Consider the following 22,324-nt stretch of genomic DNA (forward strand, 5'->3'; position numbering starts at 1 on the left):
TAGCAAGATAGACTGGATTCCACTGTGGAAATGGCACATGATTTTACTTATTTAAGTTATAAAAGAAAGTTCATTAAAAAAAAAACAAACAACTGTTAAATGGCAGTATAGGGCAAAAAAATAGGGTAATGGTTTTGAAGAGGACTATCAAATATCATAAATTTGGGGAACATTGCTATAGATAGGTTTTTAAGTAGGGGCTAACATGAATGGATTTAGGTTAGAAGATAAAATTCTGATATAAAACGAAAGGAAGAATTTCATTAAAAAAAGTAAAGGGTAAGTCAAGGCATTTGGAAATGCATTGATACATGGGTTTGTGGTACCTGCATTTGGAAATGTACAAATATAAAGGAAGGGTGGTACCTGCATTTTTAAATGTTGTTACATATTTTAATAAAAACATTTAAACGGAAGATTTTTATGTGTCGCTGTGACGACACATGAGGAAGAACATAATTAGGCATCCAGATACTCTCAGAACGCTTTCCCTGGACAGCCTGCATGAACTAAAATCCAGGTGCTCACGCATAGAGCCGCCGCCTCTCTGCACATCATTGTGTATCCAGTCTCTCCTACTCTGGGGTCCAGTGCTAGTTCATCAGATAAACAAAGTCATTTCTCCACTGTTTGTGATCTGGTTCTTGACTTTTAATTTGTACAGTAATATCCCATGTTTTATCACTTACAATTTACATAGACGTTCATTAACCAGCACCTATCACAGTTCTTACAGTTACAAAATAAGGCCAGAGTAGCAACCTGTAAACTATGGGAACGTAACCCTCTGTCCCCACGATCTCTAGGAAGAATTCACTCTAATTCTTTTCACCGTGACTTCATTTGTCCTCTGTTATGGTGAATGCTGCCTTATGTCAGCTAAGAATTTTATTCTTAAATAGTTCCTTAAAGGATTAGGCAACTTTATTTTCACTTCAGAGGCACATGTGCCCCTGGTATCCTTTAAAAATTAAAATTTATAAATATTTATTTTTTTATTTATTTAATACTTGATTTCTTGGGGAAAAATTGGGTATAGAGCTGTTCTACGTGGACAGATCCATAAATGTTAATGCTATTCTGTTTAATTTTTGGCAGGTTGGAATGAATAACAGAATTCAAACTATTGATATTGGTAGTGGCATTTATACCTGGAAACATAAGAATTTTTTTTTTTTCTGTAGTCGCTTTGAACATTGAAATTTGACACTGTGCTACATGTTATCAAAAAAGGTATCATTGCCCAGTGAACACCTATAGTGCTTCATGTTGCCTTGGCTTTGACTCTGTGCTGGAGCAATGTCTGGTCTTTTCCTCTTCATTAAAAATAATTTATCCTTCTAAATGTATTTAAAAAGCTGGGACATTTTACATGTTATTACCTTAATTGAAAAGTAAATATATTAAAAACTCTAACATTACCCCTGAGATTTATAATCTAAGAGATAGATCAAAACATTTACACAACCATGCTTTAAAATTATGTTGGAGAAATGTTCCTTTTACAAATACATAAAAAGTATTGTTTTTCAAGGACATTTGGGACAGAAAGTGCATTAATAAAAGTATGTTGTAGAATGTGCAAATTGGGAGCATGTTTTAGAAACCAACTCTGGCTTTTGGGAACCTCAAAAATGGAAGATTTGAGGGGTAAAAGTTTATGGCAAACTATGGTTGAGAGGTATGGTATATAGGCTGTAACTATTCAAAACTTACCTGTTACCACTTTAAAAAAAATTTTTTTAAATAATGTTGAATTGCCCCTTAATAGTGACTGATTTTATTTTCTATTATGTACACAAGGAAAAAGCTTTCTCAACTATGAAAATATTTATAAATCATTAATTGTTTTGTGATTTTGAAGGCCCATGAAAATGTTTTTATTATTCTTAATGAAAATGTTATTGAAGGCTTAAAAATGAAATTGCCTATGTGATGCTTAGAAACCCATGTATTAAATAAAGCATTTCAGCCATTCAACCTCCTGAAGCTTCAGGGATAGAAACCATTTCATAAACTGTCTTGTTTTGCTTTCTGTGGGGGTTGCAGGTTGGTTGACAAAAAACTATGATGAGTAGAGAATCATCTTAATTTGGTTTAACATTGTGCTTTTTGGAAGAAATTGATTATGCAGACCTATGTGACTTTTAAATTATTTGGCTCAGGAAGTTTGCCACCAGAATTTTGCTCAGAAGAACCAAGGGATAAAGGAAAGGGGCAGAGCACAGTCAAGACAACATTTTATCTTTCAGTAATGTTTGAACCTGTTTTCTACAGCTGTGCTTTCAAACTGCAGTTGTCTTCAGTGTATGAAACTTACCCACATTCATTCTGCATATAATAAATATGGAAGGCTGAGGCAGGAGAATCGTTCAAGCCCAAGAGTTTGAGGTTGCTGTGAGCTATGATGCCTAGGCACTCTACAGAGGGTGACATAGTGAAATTCTTCCTCCCCCCCCCCAAAAGAACTATTTTTTACAACTTATAATAGGTTAGCAAAGCTTCTTGGTATTTGTGAAAACTTGGAGATCAAGTAGGACAGGTAGACAGACTTGAGTAATAATTTCAATGATGATTACAAAGCAGAGAGAAAAGTCACAAAAGCTACTTTTAGTAACATTAAAGAATGTCAGTGCTCAGAGCGTCCTCTTCCCTGTTAACTGAGATATTAGGATAAGTTCTTCATGGATTCATAGATACCTTATCTGGTATCTTTGTGGCAATGAATGTTTTTGCATGTAATTCTAGATTTTAGCGTCTTATAACTTTCCTTCTTTAAAAAGAAATTAAGAAGGTACATAGACACACTTAATGCCCTTTTTGTTTGTTTTTTTACTTAGTTTTTTCTTGTGAAAATCACCTGCTCAGTGTTAGATATATGTGAATGGGTGAAGTCAGGTGATTTTAGGAACTCTGTGCATACTTAGTGTTTTTTTCAAGACAATCAAACCTGAAAGCATTCAGTACTCCTGCTTAATTAACTAGTGATTTTTATGTAATTATTTGTGTGCCTGGAGGTAGGAAGGAGCCAAGGCCTGGGACACCATATGTTAAGCATAACTTGGGGAGGTGGGTGATCACACACCTGGGGGTGTCACCTTCGTCACAGGAGTGGCCCAGGGGAGTTCTGTGGCAGCACAGGAATGCAGGAGGTAAATTAGGAAGCATTTGTAGAGGTTAAAAAGCTAGAATTTGTTAACATAAAGGTATCCAATTCAAAAGGGCAGAACAGAAGAGAAACCGAAGAAACAGAATGAAGAAAAACAGGGCAAGCTAGACAAGTTCAAAGAATGTGTATCTTGGAACCCAGTTGAGGGAACTTAGTCAGCCTTCTCTCTTATGAGTTTTCTTACTTGGAAATCTCTTTACTGGCCAAGGAACTGCCTTGAAGAAAGCAGAATTACCGTAGATATACCGACAGTCCTCATAAGGTTTATAGCTTTGAGTTTTTCTGACAGATTTAGTGTTCGGTGTCTATATATATTGGCTATAGATATTTTATATATGTCCAAAGTATATTAAAAAGATTAAGATGATACAGTAATTAAATTTTATGATCTACTGTGTAAAATTTTACCATCTGCTAGGCACAGTAACTTTTTAGTGACTAGAGCTAGAGAGTACCTCTATACATGTTTCATGTCCTGTAGCATAACAGTTCCATTTCAGACAAGGAATTGTTTCTGCACTAAATAAGGAATGGATACAATGTAAATCACTTGAGAGCTTAGACCTGTAAAGCAGATAACCCACCACTAGAAACTTGCAAAAGCCCATGGAGAAATGGACCCAGCTCTTCCATTATTTACCTGTGACTTGTAGCAGCAGCAGTGTGACCTTGACTGATGACCTCCTCCATCCAGCCCCAACACATACGTGCATCACTCCCACAATGAGCAACATGAGGCTGGTTGTGAGGTAGTTCAATTATTTCAAAAAGAGACTTTCTAATGAGCTTGCTCTGAGTACTCCTGAACGAGATGTTCAAAGAAGTTAGTGCACTTTTCCCCAATACCCTTCACTCCTCTTTTATCTTTCAACTCAAAAGAGTAAAAGCAGTGTTCTGTGTGTGCTACGGTCCAGCGAAGTGAAGGATAAATCACTCACAATCTACATATTATTGTTTTTTCCCTCAAGGCATTCATGGTTCTTAGCATTGTGAAATTGGGAATGAGGCACCCAGCCCATATTGGAATAATATATTTGCCTAAGATAAAAGGCCTCGGTTTGGCATACCCAATGTATGAGGTATAAAAACAAGCTCCAAGTATCTGATCCTCCAGGCATTTTTATTAAAGTCTTCCAAACTACAAAAATGGTCACATTTAGAATTTTTTTCAATTCAGTACAGCATTGCTTTTCATTGATTTACCTTCAGGAACTAAGAAGGATGAGGGAAAATGGCAAGAGGTTCTGGCTGGATAGCCAAAGAGACCCATATTTATTTATTTGTTTTTTAATCTAGTGTCTTATTGGTTAAAATTTATATGAATGTTACTTTCTACTCTAAGGTGCAGCCATGTTCAGCTTAATAATGTAATGTTTCCTTACTTATCCTTGATCCTTCACCCATCAGGAAAATTTTATCCCTAGAAAATGTGATGTTTTATCCTATAGCACATTAGTACTTGTGCTAATTTAAGAAGCATAACAAGCTAAATCCGTCCCAGAAACAAACCCCCATTTCACAAAATGTAAAAGGAATAAACAAATATTAGTGAAAACTGTTCCAGACCTCATTTCGGTATCAGGCTAGGACAGATTCTATGCCTAAATCTTACTTTTATTTTGTAAACACTATACGTCTGTGGAAGAGTTAATTGACTAAGACTAGAAAACCTAATTGAATTTCTTGAACAAAATGTATGCTCAAAATAGAAGGGAAAACATTTTATAAATTTGTGACTTTGTAATATCACTGACTCTGAATCGTTTACAAATTTTCTAGGTTGTTTTTTTTTTTTACTACGTGTATGTATTTGACAATTGGCTGTCTTTTGCAGAATATTGTTGTACTGTGCTATTATATAACTTAGTAACTAAAATAGCAGTTAATTTTGTTTTTCCAGACTGGAAATGTCAGAATCATTTCATTGTAAACAGCAAACATATCAAGATACCCTATTCTTTCCCTCATGCCCTTACTTGGAACTGCTGCTTTCCAGTGCTTTATATGTAACCATTATTATTTTGTTACATTGCCTTATAGCTATTTTTATAACCTGTTTGCCTCTTATTGTCCCCCAAACTAGAAACTCTTCCAGGGCAAAGTTGGGATAACGTTATTCATTCTGCCAGACATTATGCCTGGAATATTAGGAATTTCTCAGTACGTGCGAATATTATTGAAAAGACAGTAATAGGGAAAAAGAATGAATGCTCCGGCCCATTAGTCCTCCAGTTGTTTTGAAATAAAAATCTGTTAGTTTTATTCCTAGGGATGATTAGGTGTCACATGAGGAAGGCAAGACTTTTGGGGGAAAACTTGTACTGGAAATGACAGTAATTAACATTTAAGGCCAGACCATCATTCAGTCCACTCTGCCGTATTCTATATTCTCTTTCTCTATCTCTGACTCATATTTGGGTATATAGAATTCAGGAATCTTATTCCAAATAGTCTAAAATTAGTGGCCTCCCGGCCCTGGTTCATGTATGATGGAAGGAAAGCATTCCCTAAAGTCAGAGGGTTGGATTTGTGTCTCCAGTTAGTAGCTGACCAGAGTATGACGTTGGGCCATTTGTTAATCCCTAGTTTTCTGATCTTTAAAATGGAAAAAACTAATAGCACTAGATCTCCCATGCCACGTAAGATCAGTGTGAAAATCAAATGAAAAAATGTGTAGAAAGGATTTGTATTTTTTATTATTTTTTTTAATAAATAATAAATCTGTGCTTACAAATCTCACCTCCTCAATCTGTGTTGTCTTTCTCACTTAACTAACTCTGTAAACTGACCGGAATTGTAAATCAAATTGGCAAATATGAAATTAAAATTTTCTTTCTTAAGTATGCAAGTATTTTAGCATAAAAAGAAGTGTTCAGTTTTTTTCTTCTAAAGCACTCTTAACTTTGTAAGAACTTTCTTCTATTCATATTCATTTTCATTAAATCATATATAATTATAACAGTATTCAGCATTATCAAAATTTTGATTAAATTTCTTTAGAGAACCAGGATGTTATTTGCTATAGTAAATATCATATAAAGACTTTCTTAAGAGGATAGGTATTTTCACTTTATTCTCTATTTGGAAAAAGTTTAAGCTAGCATTAAAAAAGAAGCCAAAGAGGAAAGTGTAAATTATTCATTAAGTTCTTTGATGAGCTTCTCCTCACAAATGATGACACTCGCTGTCTACATCTCTAGCTCATTTCCTTGGGAGGTAAAGCAACGCATTAAAACTCCAGCAGTACAGTCTGTGTCAGAATGGTTGATTATTTTGAACTATTGTTTCTAGACCTCACATTTTAAGTTAATTCAACTCATAATTGCCACAAAGAAATAATAAAGTGCAGTCAAAAGTTAGGAGAATACTTGTAAGCAGGTTTCCTACTCTTAGAAGATATGGTTGTAGCTTTATAGAATTTAGCAATATATTATAAACAGAGTAATAGGAAATCACTCATACTGGAAACTGTCCAAGATTGAAGTTTTCTAAATATACAGTTATCTAAGATGTGGCTATGTGGGCTTCAGACAATTTCCAAGAATGACATTCTTCAATATAAAATAGGCACTTTAGTTTTAAAATGGTTATAGTGCAGAAGTTCTGTATAATTAATATCCCAAATTATATCTTTTTATTACTATTTTAAATTTTAAATGAAATGGAACTCCCACTGAGATTTAAGTATGGTAGTGGTGGTAGCAACAGTGCTTTAAAAAAATTTTCAAGCTCCCTCATTCCCCATCAGTCTTGTAAAAAACAGAGAATTAGCAATGGACCTCATTTGAATCTTAATTGAAACAAACAAAAAGTCTCTTTAAAAAGATAGCCAGGAAAATTTGAATAGTAATTGACTATCTCATACTCTTAAAAAATTATTAACTTTTTAGATGTAATAATCATATTGTTGTAATATATTTTTTAAATCTTTACAAAGATAGATACATGCACTAAAAGTAATTACAGATGAAGTAATATGTTGTCTGGAATTTACCTCAAAATAATTTAGGAGAAGTGGAGTAAGTGGGAGTTTAGATGAAACAGGATTGGTCATCTATTTACAATTATTGAAATTTTGTTATAGGTACTTCAGGTTAATTATACCCTTCTCTCTATTTTTGAACATATATGAAAATATTTGTAATAAAAGAAAATTTTGAGTATATTCAAATAAACGTTGTCCTAGATCATTGACCAAAAACAATTTTTAAGATAGCTAAGAAGAAAATAGAATCTAAGAAGCAAATACAATACATAAAATGGAAGGGGGGAAAAAGCAATTAATCCAATAGAAATCTTTTGAAAGGGGGTAAAGAGTAAGGCTATAGGCAGAATGTTTGTGTTCTCTCCAAATTTATATATTGTATCAGTATATTTAGAGGTAGGGTCTTCGGGAGGTAATTAGGTCATGAGGGCAGAACCCTCACTAATGGGAAAAGTGTTTTTATAAAACAGGCCCCAGAGAGATCCCTCATCCCTTCCACCATGTAGAATAGAGAAAAAAGCATAGAGAAAGCATAGAGAAAAACAGATGTGTGTGAACCAGGAAGCAGGCCCTCACCAGGAACTAAATCTGCTGGTGCCTTCATGTTGGACTTCTCAGCCTCCAGAATCCTGAAAAATAAACTCCTTTGTTTTTCAAGCCAGCCAGTATGTGATCTTCTGTTATAGGAGCCCAGACAGACTAAGACAGCCAAAAAAAGTCAGATGAAATAAACATAGAAGAATTTTAAAAAATAGATTTAAACCAGCAATATGGATAAACGACATTAAATGTAAATGGTCTGGATACACTAAATAAAAGGCAGAGATTGCCTAAGTAGATAAAAAAGCAAATGCACCTATTTGCTATTTAGGAAAATAACATTAAATATAAATACATGTATGTATTAGAAGTAAAGGGATGGAAACAAACATAGCACACAAATATTAATCATGTGGAAAGTGGAGTGGCTTTGTTAATATTAAACAAAGAAGACTTCAGGATAAGGAATATTACCAGAAGTAAAGAGGACTATTTCATAATATGGTGGCCAATTCATCAAGACACAAAAATTTTAAATCAAGACACAAAAATTTTAAATGCATTTCTGTAGTAACATAACTTCTTAGAAATAAGTTAAAAAAAATTTTCCAAAAATTTCCAAATATTTAGACATTAAACAACACATTTGTAAATAACCCATTCTATAAACGAGAAATCTGAAGGTAATTAGAAAATATTTTTAACTCAATGAAAATGAAATTACAACATATTGAAGATGTTATGGTGGAACTCAAGATTTTTAGAGGAAAATTTACAGTTTAAAATAATTATAGTAGAGAATTTTTAAACATCTAAAATCAGTGACCCTAAGCTTCTGATTAAGAGGCTAGAAAATAAAGATCAAATAATGGAAAAAGCAATGCAGAGTAGAAATCAATAAAATTAGGAAATGGGAAAGCAATGGATGAAGTGAAATTAAAAGCTTATTTGTTGAAGAGATCATTCAAGTAGATTAAGTTATAGCAGGACTCATCAAGGAGAAAAAGAAGACCCAACTCTCCATTATTAGAATTAAAAAGGGACATGTAAATGAATTGGAAAAAAAATCCCTGATGACAGATTTCAAAAACTGACACAAAAAGAAATAGAAAAGCAAAGACATCTTATATCTAATTAAAAAATCAAATTTGTAATTTAAAAACCTCCTCACATAGAAAAAAATCCAATGGTGAATTATATCAGATATTTAAGGAAGAGATAAGGCCAATCCTATATCAACTCTTTCAGAAAATACCATAGGGAGGCAACTTCTCAACTCATTTCATAAAGTTGTCCTTATCTTGATAACATACTATACAAAAAACTTTAAGAAAAGTGTAGACTAATTCCTGTATCTCCCTTGTATGTAGAGAAGAAATTCTCAAATTGAATCTAGCAATATAAAGTAATGCACAACTGATTTAACATTTGTAATTAACTGATGTAATTCATTATGTTAACACAATAAAAGAGAAAAACCATATGATCGTCTCAATAGATGCAAGAAAAAAATTAGATAAAATTTAACATTTATCCAGGAATGCTGGCTCATGCCTGTAATGCTAGCACTTTGGGAGGCCAAGGCAGGAAGACTGCTTGAGGCCAGGAGTTCAAGACAACCTAAGCAAGAGTAGAACCTCATCTCTACAAAAATTAGAAAAATTAGTCAGATATGGGGGCCTGTAGCCTCAGCTACTAGGAAGGCTGAGGCAGAAGAATTGTTTGAACCTAGAAGTTTGAGGTTGTTGTGAGGTAGACTGAGGCCATGGCACTCTAGCCAAGGCTACAGAGCTATACACTGTCTCAAGAAGAAAATAAAAGTCAATGTACAAAATAAATTTTACTTCTATTACTAACAATTGCCAAATGAAATATTTTAAAAGGCTAATTGTAATATCCTAAAAACACATGAAATTCTTCAAGATATTAAGATGTTTGATAAGAAATACCAAGATATTGATCCTGAACACAATAAAATATTGCTGAATGAAATCACAGAGGTTCTACTTAAGTAGAAAGATCCCTGCTCATGGATTAGAAGACTTGACATAGCTAAGATATCAATTCTCTTCAAATTGAGCTATACCTTCAACTAATTCCAGTCAAAATCCCCGCAAGGTATTCTGTAAAACATGATAAGCTGGTTCTAAAATTTATGTGAAAATGCAAAAGAACTGGAGTAGCCAAAAATTCCAGAAAAAGAAGACTTGCCCTAACTGATTTCAGGATTTGCTATAAACTTAAAGTAGTCAAGACATACACATCAACAGAGCAGAGTAGAATTCAGAAATGCATACCGTTATGGCCAGTTGATTGCGGCAAAGAAGCCAAGTTAATTCAATGGGAAAAGTCATTTCAAAAAAATGGTACTAACACAATTGGCATTACATTGGGGGTGAGGGTGGGAGGAATGGACCTTGATCCTTACTTTACACCATAAACAAAAAATAACTCAAAATAGGTCATAGGCCTGATTATAAAAGCTAAAATCATAAAACTTTTATAAGAAAGCATAGGAAGAAGTCTTTGTGACTTCAGAAAAGGCAAATAATTTTTAGTAGTGACAGAAAAAAGCACACACAACGACAAAAAAAATTGTATTGGAATTCATCAAAATTAAAATTTTCTCCTCTTTGAAAGCCACTCTTAGAATAAAAAGACCAAGGCACAGATTAGAAGCCAGTATTCATAGTACTCATCTGATAAAGAATTCTTAAAATTTGAGAAAAATAAGGCAAACGTACAAGGGGAAGGGGGACGTGCAAAAGATTTAGACATGTCACAAAAAGATGTCAAATAGCACATAAAAATGTTCAGCACTATTTATCATCATAGAAATGCAAGTAAAGGGCAGCGCCTGCGGCTCATAGGAGTAGGGCACCAGCTCCATATGCCGAAGTTGGTGGGTTCAAACCCAGCCCAGGCCAAAAACTGCAAAAAAAAAGAAATGCAAGTAAAAATCAGTGATAAGCCACAGCACACCCACTAGAATGACTAAAAGGAAAAAGCCACAGTACTAAGTGTTGGTGAGATTGTGAAGCATTACACTAGTGGGAATGTAAATTGATACATACACTTTGGAAATCAGTATGGAAGTTTCTTATGAAGTTGATCATACCTTTTCCATACTGCCCAGGAATTCAACTATTATATTACACATTTAGTCAAATGAAATCAAATATGTGTCCAGCAATGATTTGTACACTGTTGTTTATAGCAGCCTTACTCATCCTGGATAAAACTGGAAACTACGCAAAAGTTGCTTCAGTAGGTGAATGGATAAACAAACCATGATTAACCATATCATTAAATATCACCCAACAATAATTGGAATAAATTACTGATAAACCCAATAATCTGGAAGAACTTCAGAAACATTAATGTTGGACAAAAGAAGCTGGATGCAAAATAATATGTACTGTACAAGTTTTTATATAAAAGTCTACAATGACCAAAAATAGATCAGTTATTGACTTGGGTTAGACATGAAGGATCTTTTTAGTTCAGGAACTTGTTTGTGGGGTTACATCGTTTATATATTGTCAGAAGTCATTGACATATACTATACTATGCTATACTTCATATTTTATGTATTATATATTAATAGGTGATTAAAATACTGGATTACTTGGCTCCTAAGAATTGTGCAAAATTATATTTTTCTAGCTATTTTTAAAGAGCAGAATAATTCTACTTGTAGCAAACAGCATTTGGTATGGCACCGTTAGTCACAGGCAAGATTCTCCTCGTACTGTTACTGAAAGCCAAATTCAGCAGTTTACCTTTCAAAGCAAACGAGTAGCCAAGCCGATGTTTCTAGCTACCCTATCTTTATTTTTTTAATTAAACTTTTCATTTTTAAATAATTATGTAGCTAATACAGTTTTAGGAAATAATATAGAAATCCTCTGTGCCAGCTCTCCCCAATGATAAAGTCTTGCATCACTGTCATGCCAGAATATTGACATGGATTCAGCCCACTGTTTTGGTTGATATTTCCCATTTTACTTGTTCACGGCTATGTGTGGGTGGATTTTATGCAGTCTTATGACCGGTATAAGTTTGTAGATCCACATTTGCGTAGCCACAGGCACAGTGAGGGTGCAGTTCTATCACCAGTGGAATCCCTGGTGGTGTCTTTTCTACACTCACTTTCTCCCTACCACAGTCCTCTTGATTCCTGTCCTTAACCCCTCACAATCACCAATATATTTTCGATTTCAGTAATTTTGTCATCTCAAGAATGTTTAATAAATGGACTCACATAGAATCCTCTTTGGGAATTGACTTTTTCTGCAATAGACTTCTGGAGATTCCCGTTAACTGTATGAGAAGCTTGTACCTTCTTGCTGCTGGGTGGTGTTGATATAGTGTGGATATTTACTACTGTTTGTTTAACCATGCACCCATTGAAGGACATCTGGGTTGTTTCTAGTTTTAACTTTTAAAAAAACAGATATCAAATATCTTGGTTTGGTTAGTACCTGACAAAACTTATAACAATGCATGTTTCCCATAGTATAATGTAAGCATTTCGAGGACTTCTCAAATATTAAAATATTATCTCCTCATCTATTGAAAGTGCCTTAAAATCTTTTCCAGAGTATCTTTAAGGAAGTTTGCTTAAAGAAATTATGTCTTTCGAGTACAGTAGAGTTTCATTTATTTAACACCTTGGATTAGATTTTATCACAACTGGAACATGCCTTCTTATAGACATCTTGTAATTGGCAAGTAATGATAAATACAATCAGATAAAAGTCTGTGTGACTCTCTAATTGGAGCGTAGGATGAAAATATATCCAGTAGCATTTAGGGGAAAGGGTGCCCTGTTAGGGGGACAGAATGTCATTTTCTCCTGTTAGTGGGAAACAGTGATTCATCAGGCACCTTGAGTCGGTTAGATATTCCTCTTAAGAATACCTTATAGTTTGCTAGGCAAAGATATTGCTTCTGCCACCTGCTTCATTCCCTATAAAATGGATTAAGAACTTTTGGTTCTTAATTCATCAGGCAAGATCAAGGTAATCAACTCCAAAATATAAACTTGTCATCAGTTTTTTTTCTTAATTTTTAGTGAAATCAGGTTCTCGGAAGTCTTTAAAAAAATTTTATATATGTGTATACAAATGAGTTTTGTGATTTTAAATAATCTGTTCTGCTGTAGGCAAGATTTTGCCACTGTAAGCTTTCTCGGGGAACAATCAATAACAGGAAGAAGGCTGTTAAAAATTGCAGGGAATCTGCTAAGGAAAGTGTTTAATGAACAGACTAGCCATTAATTGTCTCTTGCTGTTAGGTCCAATTACCTGAGAAACTGGGCAAATCCTGCCCACAGCTTTCTGCTCCCTGCCTGTGTTTTCCAAAATGTCCTTTTACCAAACAAAAGTGGAGAAAAAACCAAGTGACTCCCTTTCTTGTCTATTCGTCTAAGACCCCTGGACTGTGACTTGCCTACTCTGTTGCTATCCCCAACCCCCTTCCCGTCTCTTTGCCTTTTTACTAGGCAATTTATTGAGGCAGAATGGGTTTTTATTTTTATATAGAACTCCTAGAATTATTTATAACTTCTTCAAAACTTAAAGAAATTAGCGTGTTTTTAAATGCAATAGATAAGTGCTTAAATACAGTAGTTTCCTCTGGCAGTAAGAGAAACCTCTGGCAGTAAGTTCTCTGAAAGAAAAACCAATCAGAGGAAGAATTTATCCTGGCCCCCCCGTCCTTCACAGTGTCCCCGGAGTCCCACTTCCTCCCACTGCTTCTACTGCTCATGCTGGGGTCCAGCCTTTCTCATCTGTCCCCTGGATTATTGGAGTTGCCTCTTTATGAGTCTCCCTGCTACAGCATGGCCCCTGTACCTCCCTACAAAGCAGCTGTGCTCACTCTTTAAAAATGAAAGTCAGATCGTACCATTCTTCTATTCAGAACACTGCAGTGGCTTCCCATAACCTCAGAACCTAAGAACCACGCCCTGCAGGTCCACCACATTCTGGCCACACACCTCCATGAGCTGGCCTCCTGCCGCTCTCTTCCTTGCTCCCTCCAGCACCCTTGCAGGGTGGACACCTCTCCCACTTGGCACTGCCTGGAACGCTCTCCTGTGAGCTGTCTGCAAGGAGCACTGTCTTCCTTGTCTGCCCACCAGTCACCTTAACAGACAGCCACCTACCTGCCCTGACATCCTGGCCATGCTCACCTGCTTCTGTGTTTCACTCTAGTGTTTATAATTATGCTTTTGTTTTTAACGTATAAATAGAAACTTATCTGTATGGGCCTCCATCTAGGATGCAAGCGCCCTGAGAAAAAACTTTTTCTGTTGTGTGCCACGCAGACTAGAACTGTATATGCCAGGAACTTTTGGAGCCTAGGAATCACTTAGCGCATATTTGTTGAGTAATTTAATTAATTAACCAGTCTGTATTCCCTTTCCTTTATGCCACATTAACAAAAGCAACAGAATAATCCATGAGCAAATGAGTATGATAATTAAATTGGTTTTGACAGATTATTATTAATCTAGCAGTTTCTAAAAATGAATGTTAAACTCTACCATTATGATTGTGAAGTTGTCAGTTTCTCTTTGAAATTCTTCTGTGTTATTTCACATAACTCAAAGTATATTATGAGGTATTTACAAGATTATATTTTATTATAATGTGTTATTTATCTCTGATAACTATTTTCACTGTAACGTTTATTATGTATTTTCACTAGTTTCCTTTTGTTAATATCAAAAGTCACAAAGATTTATTTGTTACATATTTTTCCCTCAGAAATATTTTCACCGTCTTTATGTGTGCAGGTATTTGTCTCCTCAAACAGCATATATGCTGCCTGGGCAGAACAGCAAGACCCTGTCTCTAAAAAAAAGAAAGAAAAAAAGTTTTAAATTAGCCAGGTGTACTGGCAGGTACCTGTGGTCCCAACTACTCAGGAGGCTCTGGCAGGAGATTCGCTCGAGCCCTCAAGCTTAAGGCTCCAGTGAGCTATAATCGCACCACTGCATCCAGCCTGGGCAACAGACCTCGTCCCAAAAAAATGAAATAGAGTAAAATAAATGGCATATATATTGTTTTTTTCTTACCATTCTAACCATCTGCCTTTTCATCAAGTCACAGCTTATTTACATTTACCCACACGTATGCTAGGTTTTTTAAATATTTTCTTATTAAATATTTTTCTTCTGTTTGTTTTATAAACCCATACATTACTGCTTCGTGTACTAACAATATCCTTCAGATTTTTCAAAAGCGTTAGTGGTAAACTTTCCCAAGCTTTGTCTGAAGATTTACTTACTTTTCCATCACTCTTAAGTGACAGCAACCTGAGCATAGAAACCTACATTTGCATTTTTCTCTCATTACTTTGACAATACCATCCTAGAGTTTTCTGAAGATGCTTCCAGATTAGTTGTCATTCCTAACTAGTGTTTGCTTTTTTAAGATACTTTAAGCCCTTTTCTTTGTTTTTGTTATTCTGTAGTTTCATAATGACAGACCTTGTTATGCATTTAACTTTACTTATCCTGGTAAGGGATCATTGTCCTTTCTGAATATGAAGATTCTTGTTTTCCATCAATTATGGAAAATTCTCAGCTGTTATATCTTCAAATATTATCCCCTTCCCAAATTCTCTCTCTTCTATCCTCCTGGAATTCCAGTTAGCCGTCTGTCGGCCATCACCTTCTGTCTTTCCTGTCTTTTAAACTCTTGCTCATCCATTTCACTTCTTTCATAGTGCCATCTTCTGGAGAATTTCTTCAGATCATTCATCCAATTCAGTAATTTGCTTCATTTAGTCTAATTTGCTGGTTAACACAACTTATTTAAGGTTGTTTTTCTCTCCGTGTATGTGTGTATTTTAAGAAGTTATATCAAATATAACTTTGATACCTTTTCAAATCTGAATACTTTTCATATCTATTTTTGCATATTTTATATATCTACTTTAAATCATTATAATTATGCTAAATTTTTGTAACTAAGCGATAGTGGCTAAAGTTGTTGCACCTGTGATTCTGCTGTTTTATCTTATGCTGTTCTTTCTGGCTACTGATTAAGTAGATGGTTTTCTCAGGTGTCTTGTATAATTATAACATAAGTTCATTTTCATCAAGGTTTTATCTGTGGCAGTCTTGTAGGGCCCAGGTTGAGAACTTGTCCTGCTAGACCTGAAAAGTTTTTGCATTTGCTACTTGTAGATGCTACAGAGCCTGTCAGCAATCTATAAGCTGGTCCCTAGAATAAAAGAGCATTGGGGTGGCTGCCTTGGACCATGGACCTCAGGTGGAAGCCAACAGGGTAGCTATACCTTACTCCTCTTTTCTGAGAATTATCATGAATAAATCTGGACACTTCTGTCCAGGCACAGTGACTCATGCCTGTAATCCTAGTACTCTGGGAGGCTGATCTGGGAAGATTGCTTGAGCTCACAAGTTTGAGACCTGCCTGAGCAAAAGCAAGATCCTGTCTCTACTAAAACTAGAAAAATCAGCTGGGTGTTGTGGCTGGAGCCTATAGTCCCAGCTACTTGGCAAGCTGAGGAAGAGAATCATATGAACCCAGGAGTTTGAGATTATTGTAAGCTAGGCTGACACCACAGCACTCTAGACCGGGTGACAGAGTGACACTTACTCTTGTCTCAAATAAAAGGAAAAATTTGGACATTTGTGTCTTCATGGTATCCCAGCAGACCCGTGGAAAATACCTGGAGCAAAGCCTTTGTTCAAGGTAATTCTCTTACACTGATTGAATTGCCTTTCCTGGGGGACTTTATTTTCCTAGGACTTAATTTTTATGTTAACTTAAGTTTCCTTGATCATTCATTGTACACTGAAATCGCAGTGTAATATGATGTTTTGGTCTGTGGTTATAAACTGTCACGAATGAAGGTCGATACATATCCATATCCATGTCTAGATACAGTATAACCTTCATAGTTGACCATCTCCCTACACTGACCACCTCTTTAAGTGGACCCAATTGTCATAAACGAAACGTGTAGCACACATATGTATGAGTAGGCCTAGTCCCTTATGCTGACCGCCTGCATATGTTGACCAGTTGGTTGCAGTCCTTGGATGGTCACCTCACAGAGGTTCTACTTCATACATATAGATATATGCACAGATTTAGGCAGATGGGAGAGTCTCAACCTTAGTCCACAGCAAAACAGACAGATTTTCTTGTGTCCCTCTGCCAGTGGGTGGATATTTCTTCTTGCACACCTTTTAATCAAGTACACAATGTTGGTACCTAGATGAATCTAGTCTCTGACAAGACCCTGTATGAACAGGCCCTTGCCTACTCCTCTGTCCTTAACTGCTACCAGTGTATTTCTCTTACCTCTGCATCAGTCACCTTCCTGTTTCATATGTTTCTCAAACACACCAAGGTTGGGTTGCGCTCACTGTCTCCTTCATAGGATGTCCTGTCTTCACACAGGTCTAGCTGCTGCTTGTCATTGAGACCTCACTTCCCTACCGGACAGGCTATATAACATGTATTGTTTGCCACTGTGAATTGTACCTGATTCAATAATTATTTTGTTCAATGAGTGAATAAGTTTGTGATTTTCAGCATCACAAATAGCAATCTACTTTAAGACCAAAAATAATCCAGAATAACTTGCTCTGTCACTAAACCCAGTAAAATCCCAAACATATGTATTTAATGAATATAAAAATAAATCCACACTCAAAATTGTAAAGTATTGGCTTGAAGCAAGAAAGATAGTCTTCCCATTAGATGCTTAAAAATAGATTCTAAGGTCATAAATAAGTATGGCCTTAAATGGTCTATATCTTTTTATTCCATTACAGAATGATATTGGTGATTGATGTTGTTTATAGAAAGAAAAGATCAGTGTTGTGAAGGCAGATTGTATTTCTTTTTGTGAACAGTTTTATTTTATTCTCTTCTGAGTCCAAGTAAAGCTCAAAACTTAGTACCATATACAGGTACTAACTACTAATTGTAGTTCCAGAAACAGAGAAAGATCCTGTCTCCAAAAGAAAGAAAAGGGGGTGGGGGGGTATAGACACCTTATTATATAGACTTAAGTAAGGTTAGTACCTTAAAATGTCAGTGATATTAAAATTTATCATTAATATGTTCTCTTTCTCTTGACCTCACCATACCCTAACCTAAAAGCAGTCTGTCCAGAATGGTCAGATAATTTAGTCCTAAACCTCATAAGAGGAAATGCATTTGAATCCCTTGATTTGTGTTACTTGTCTACATTAACATCATTTTATAAGATCACCAAAAAATACTTCAGAATATTTTTTATGAATGTGCAAATTTCTTCTAGAATAAAATTACTTTAGATCATTTCTAATTTGTTGGTTAATTAATGCAAATTTTTAATTTAAGGCTGGGTTATTTCATAGCAATTGAGAAACAGATTGATGATCTCCCCCAATAACAGCTGCTGATGCTACTGATTAAAAGTGTGGCAGTCCAATTGCCAGATCTGTTCTTATTATAAATTTTCTCTTTAAAGTTGTAAACCATATAATGATTTCTTAAATGCTACTGTAACTGTTCAGAGTTTTATAATGATGTGACAGGCGAAGTACAAGAAATTTTAATGAAATCATTGGTATTATAGCTGTGACAGTTAATATTGCCTCAGGCTAACACAAAACCATGTTCTTATCACTATCTTGGAGTTTTATTTATCCAACCTGGTAGCTATCATTAAATGCACTTACTTTTTTAATTGAATATCAGTTGCCTTGATATAGCCTATTGCCTCTTCCAATTAATAGCTTTAACAATAAAAATTTTCCCTTTTCATTACCAAGCTCTTTGTTTTTTTTTTTTTTTTTTTTTTGAGACAGAGTCTCACTTTGTCACCTTGGGTAAAGTGCTATGGGTTCGCTAGCTCACAGAAACCTCAAACTTCTGGCTCAAGTAATCCTCTTGCCTCAGCCTCTCAAGTAGCTGGGACTATAGGCGCCTACCACCATGTGTGACTATTGTTTACAGACAGGCTCTCCCTCTTGCACAGGCTGGTCTCGAACTCCTGAGCTCACACTGTTCACCCTCCTTGGCCTCCCAAAGTGCTAGAATTACAGGTATAAGCCACCTCGCCCAGCCTCTTTACATTTGTTTTTTGTTTTGGGGGGGTTTTTTTGCAGTTTTTGGCCGGGGCTAGGCCAGCACCCTACTCCCTTGAGCCATAGGCATCACCCCCTTTATATTTCTTAAATGTGTATTTTTGTTTAAATAACCTATCTAGTAGATTTTCTATGTTCAGTGGATAAATGATAGAAGGGGACAGTTGCAAGTGCCCTTGAAAGTGATTTGAGTCCAGGATAGCAATTATGCACTGCTCTAGCCTTTACTCCTAGTGCCTGGCCTTGGCAAACATTGCTGATTGATAAGGGCTTGCTTGCCCATAGAGTCTCCAAGCACCTAAGAATCTTCTTCAACATAGTATTCTAGGTCTCCACTTCCAGTTCTTATTGTGTACAAACCAGTGAAGTCTGGATTGTAATCCAGCCCTTTTCTTTTCACAGATTAGGAAACTGAATCCTAGACAGTTTAAGTGATTTGCTAAAACTCAAAAAACTAATTCGTGGCAAAGCTAGGAGAAGAAAAATAAGTCTGCTGACTTCAAATGCAACCTTTTTTCTCCTAGCACTGGTATAGTACGTAGGGCAAATTTTTCTGCTGTAATAATCTTTTTTATTCAACTCTATGACTTATTAAATCTTAAAATGAAATATTTCCAAATTTTGAATCTTAGCTTTGTGCCAAGGGAAATTATTAGTCTAGGTCATGAGATCAGCTCTCTGAAGTTAATTGTCCTCATCTGTGGGCACAAGTCTGTTAAAGACTGTGTGTTTTGTTAATGATTCTGCTACCTGTAGCAGCTTCACTTGTTCCGATCCCTCCTTGAAAACAGCCCTGCCAATTTTTGCTCAACATTGCAATCCCATTTATTTTATCCTTAGAAGAGATTTTAGCCACAAAATGTTCTTCTGTTTACAGTTTTCATTCAAAACACGTCAGCACCAATTATCTTTCTGCAAAAATGTCAAGAATTTAAAGTTATGGTCCCAGTTTGGGAAGCTCAATGGCAATTTTTGAGTTTCCCTGATTTTTTCTTGTATCCAAAAGATTGGGATGGGTACAATGAACATTATATACAAGTTTTCTCAGCAAGAATCTATTTTTCACCGAACTGCAGAAAAAGGTGGGCATCCGTCTTCATTATGTGATTTATATGTATCAGCTGCTCCCCTACAGATAGGGAGCTCTTTTCACTCTAAGGATTCTGAAAGATTACAAATTATGCTGCTATAAATTTTATTCTATCTGGACCAATTAGCTAAAAGTTCTACCACATTTCTTCTGAGGCATGTGAACTCATGATTCAGCCAACGCTCCTCAGTAATGTGAATGTGTTACCCTGCTGTGTCTCAAACTTTTCTTGTATAACAGGCCTAACTTTGAAAAGCACTCATTTGGGTGGTTCTTGTGGCTCAAGGAGTAGGGCACCAGCCCCATATACCAGAGGTGGTGGGTTCAAACCCGCCCCTGGCCAAAAACTGCAAAAAAAAAAAAACAAAAAACAAAAAAAGCACTCAGTTGCCACATTTCAGAGACATGAATTCTCTTCCTTTTAAATTGCTATTAATTGTACAGACTGGTTTGTGGCCTTGATGTCTCCAATCTCTTTGACCTAGCACTTAGTAAAACCTTAGATTTTTTTCTTTTTTTGAGCTGTCTTACTTATTTCCTTTATTTGGTTTATTTACTCTACCAGTTCCAATGGAAATGAAGCTTATTTTTACCATGATTTTAGAGGTTACTAAAGGTTACAAGGAGTGCTGGTGTTCAAAACCAAAAATAGAACAGGGATTCTCAAGGCATCTGTACCTTCCCCATGGTAGGGAGAGGTAGGAGAGGATGGTGAGATTGCATATAGTTTGAAATAAGTAGCACCTTTGTTTCTTTACACTTATTCATTTGGGGGACAATTCCTATAGTATATTTTTATAATTAATAATTAATTATAATTACATGTAAACATGGTAAATAACTGATTTATTTCAGGAACAATTTCTGTATTGTATTTTTAACTCAATAAATTACAATGCTATCATATTTTATAACTTTATGTTAATATTAATGCATTACCATGCTTATATGTAATTACAATTAATTATACTTGTAAGAAGCATTTCGAGCTTCATTTAGAACTAAAGAAATGTGAGAGATTTTGTGTTTATATAAAGGTGTCATGGGAAGTATCCCAGAAGCTTAGGAAAGAGTAGAATGGAGGTGATCTGTCCCGTGAATCTCTTCATGCTGGAGGGATTCCTGGGAGGCTGTATGTGCTTTGCAAGGAAGCCAGACACAGGAGGTAGACGGCCTATCCTGGAGAGATGTGGTTGCTTTTATAGTTAGAAAAAGCTAAAGGGCTCTTGTTGCCCATGATAGATATGTTGTGAACTTTTGATGAATTACTTGGGAAGACTACATTTTTTTGAAACACGTTCTTGCCCTTTTGCTCCTCGACCCAGCCTAGAGTGCAGTGGTGTGATCACAGCTCACTGCAACCTCAAACTCCTGGTCTCAAGGATTCTCCTGCCTCAGCATCCGAAGTTGTTGGGACTATAAGCAGTTATCATCACGCTAGGCTAATTTTTTCTACTTTTAGTAGAGATGGATCTCACTCTTCTTGCTCAGGATGGTCCCAAACTCCTGACCTCAAGAGATGGTGCCAACTTGGCCTCCCAGAGTACTAGGATTACAGGCATGGGCTACTGTGCCTGGCCTGGAGAATCTAGATTTTAATTTACTCTTAATTAAGATTTTCCATTTCTTATTGAGGTCAATTGATCTTCATTTAACATTCCAAGTCCCTATATTAGGAATCTATTATTATGTAACAAATTTCCGAAAAACTTAATGACTTCAAATGATAAACACTTGTCACACTCAGTTTCCTTGGGTCTGGTATCTAGGAATAGCTGAGCTGACAGGCTCCAGTACAGTGTCTCTTAGGAGACTCTGTCCTCCAAAGGCTTGATGGGAGCTCCAGGGTAGTTCCTCATGTTCCTGGCAAATTCGTGCTGGGGTAGTCTCTCTAAAGGCCTTAGTCTCTCTCATCATGTGGTGCTTTTTCCATTGGGCTGCGTGAGTGTCCTCATGACATGGCAGTTCGCCTCAAAGTGAATGATCCAAAAGCAAGAGACAGAAGCCACAGTATTGGATTAAGTAGCATCTGAAGTCGCACCACTGTTCCACAGCGTCAAACTGGCTACACAGGTTGACCCTGTGTGGGAACTAAACAATGGTGAAAACACCAAGAGGTGGGGTTTACTGGGGACCTCTTGGAGGCTGACTCCCATAGCCCTGAAGAAAGATCAAGTTAGGAGTAGTTTGTGATCAAAATGGTAATTCTTTCTTATGTTTACATGGATGGGATACACGGGCTGAATCGTGACTAGTCCACAGTTTGTGTGTGTGTGTGAACCATAACTGGCTTATAACGTGTATCCATTAGCTTCTGCTTTCTCATTTGAAAGAACACTTGCATCTTGGAATATGATTAGATCATCTGTGTTGTGTTTATCATTCTCACAGAATAAAAGTTACCAATGTGAGACAACA

At 35.9% G+C, this 22,324-nt stretch overlaps 1 protein-coding gene and 1 non-coding gene across 2 annotated transcripts in view; both read left to right on the forward strand.

Moving 5' to 3' along the window:
- The window catches only part of SLC2A13 (solute carrier family 2 member 13), a 361,921-nt gene that overhangs the window by 299,706 nt on the left and 39,891 nt on the right, over positions 1 to 22,324 (forward strand). The window lies entirely within an intron of this gene.
- LOC128563004 (small nucleolar RNA SNORA22) lies at positions 1,240 to 1,369 on the forward strand. The gene has a single exon (XR_008373681.1). It is a non-coding gene; the product is annotated as a small nucleolar RNA SNORA22 (small nucleolar RNA).

Source organism: Nycticebus coucang, chromosome 12 (assembly GCF_027406575.1).
Source record: "Nycticebus coucang isolate mNycCou1 chromosome 12, mNycCou1.pri, whole genome shotgun sequence".
Taxonomy (NCBI): Eukaryota; Metazoa; Chordata; class Mammalia; order Primates; family Lorisidae; genus Nycticebus; species Nycticebus coucang.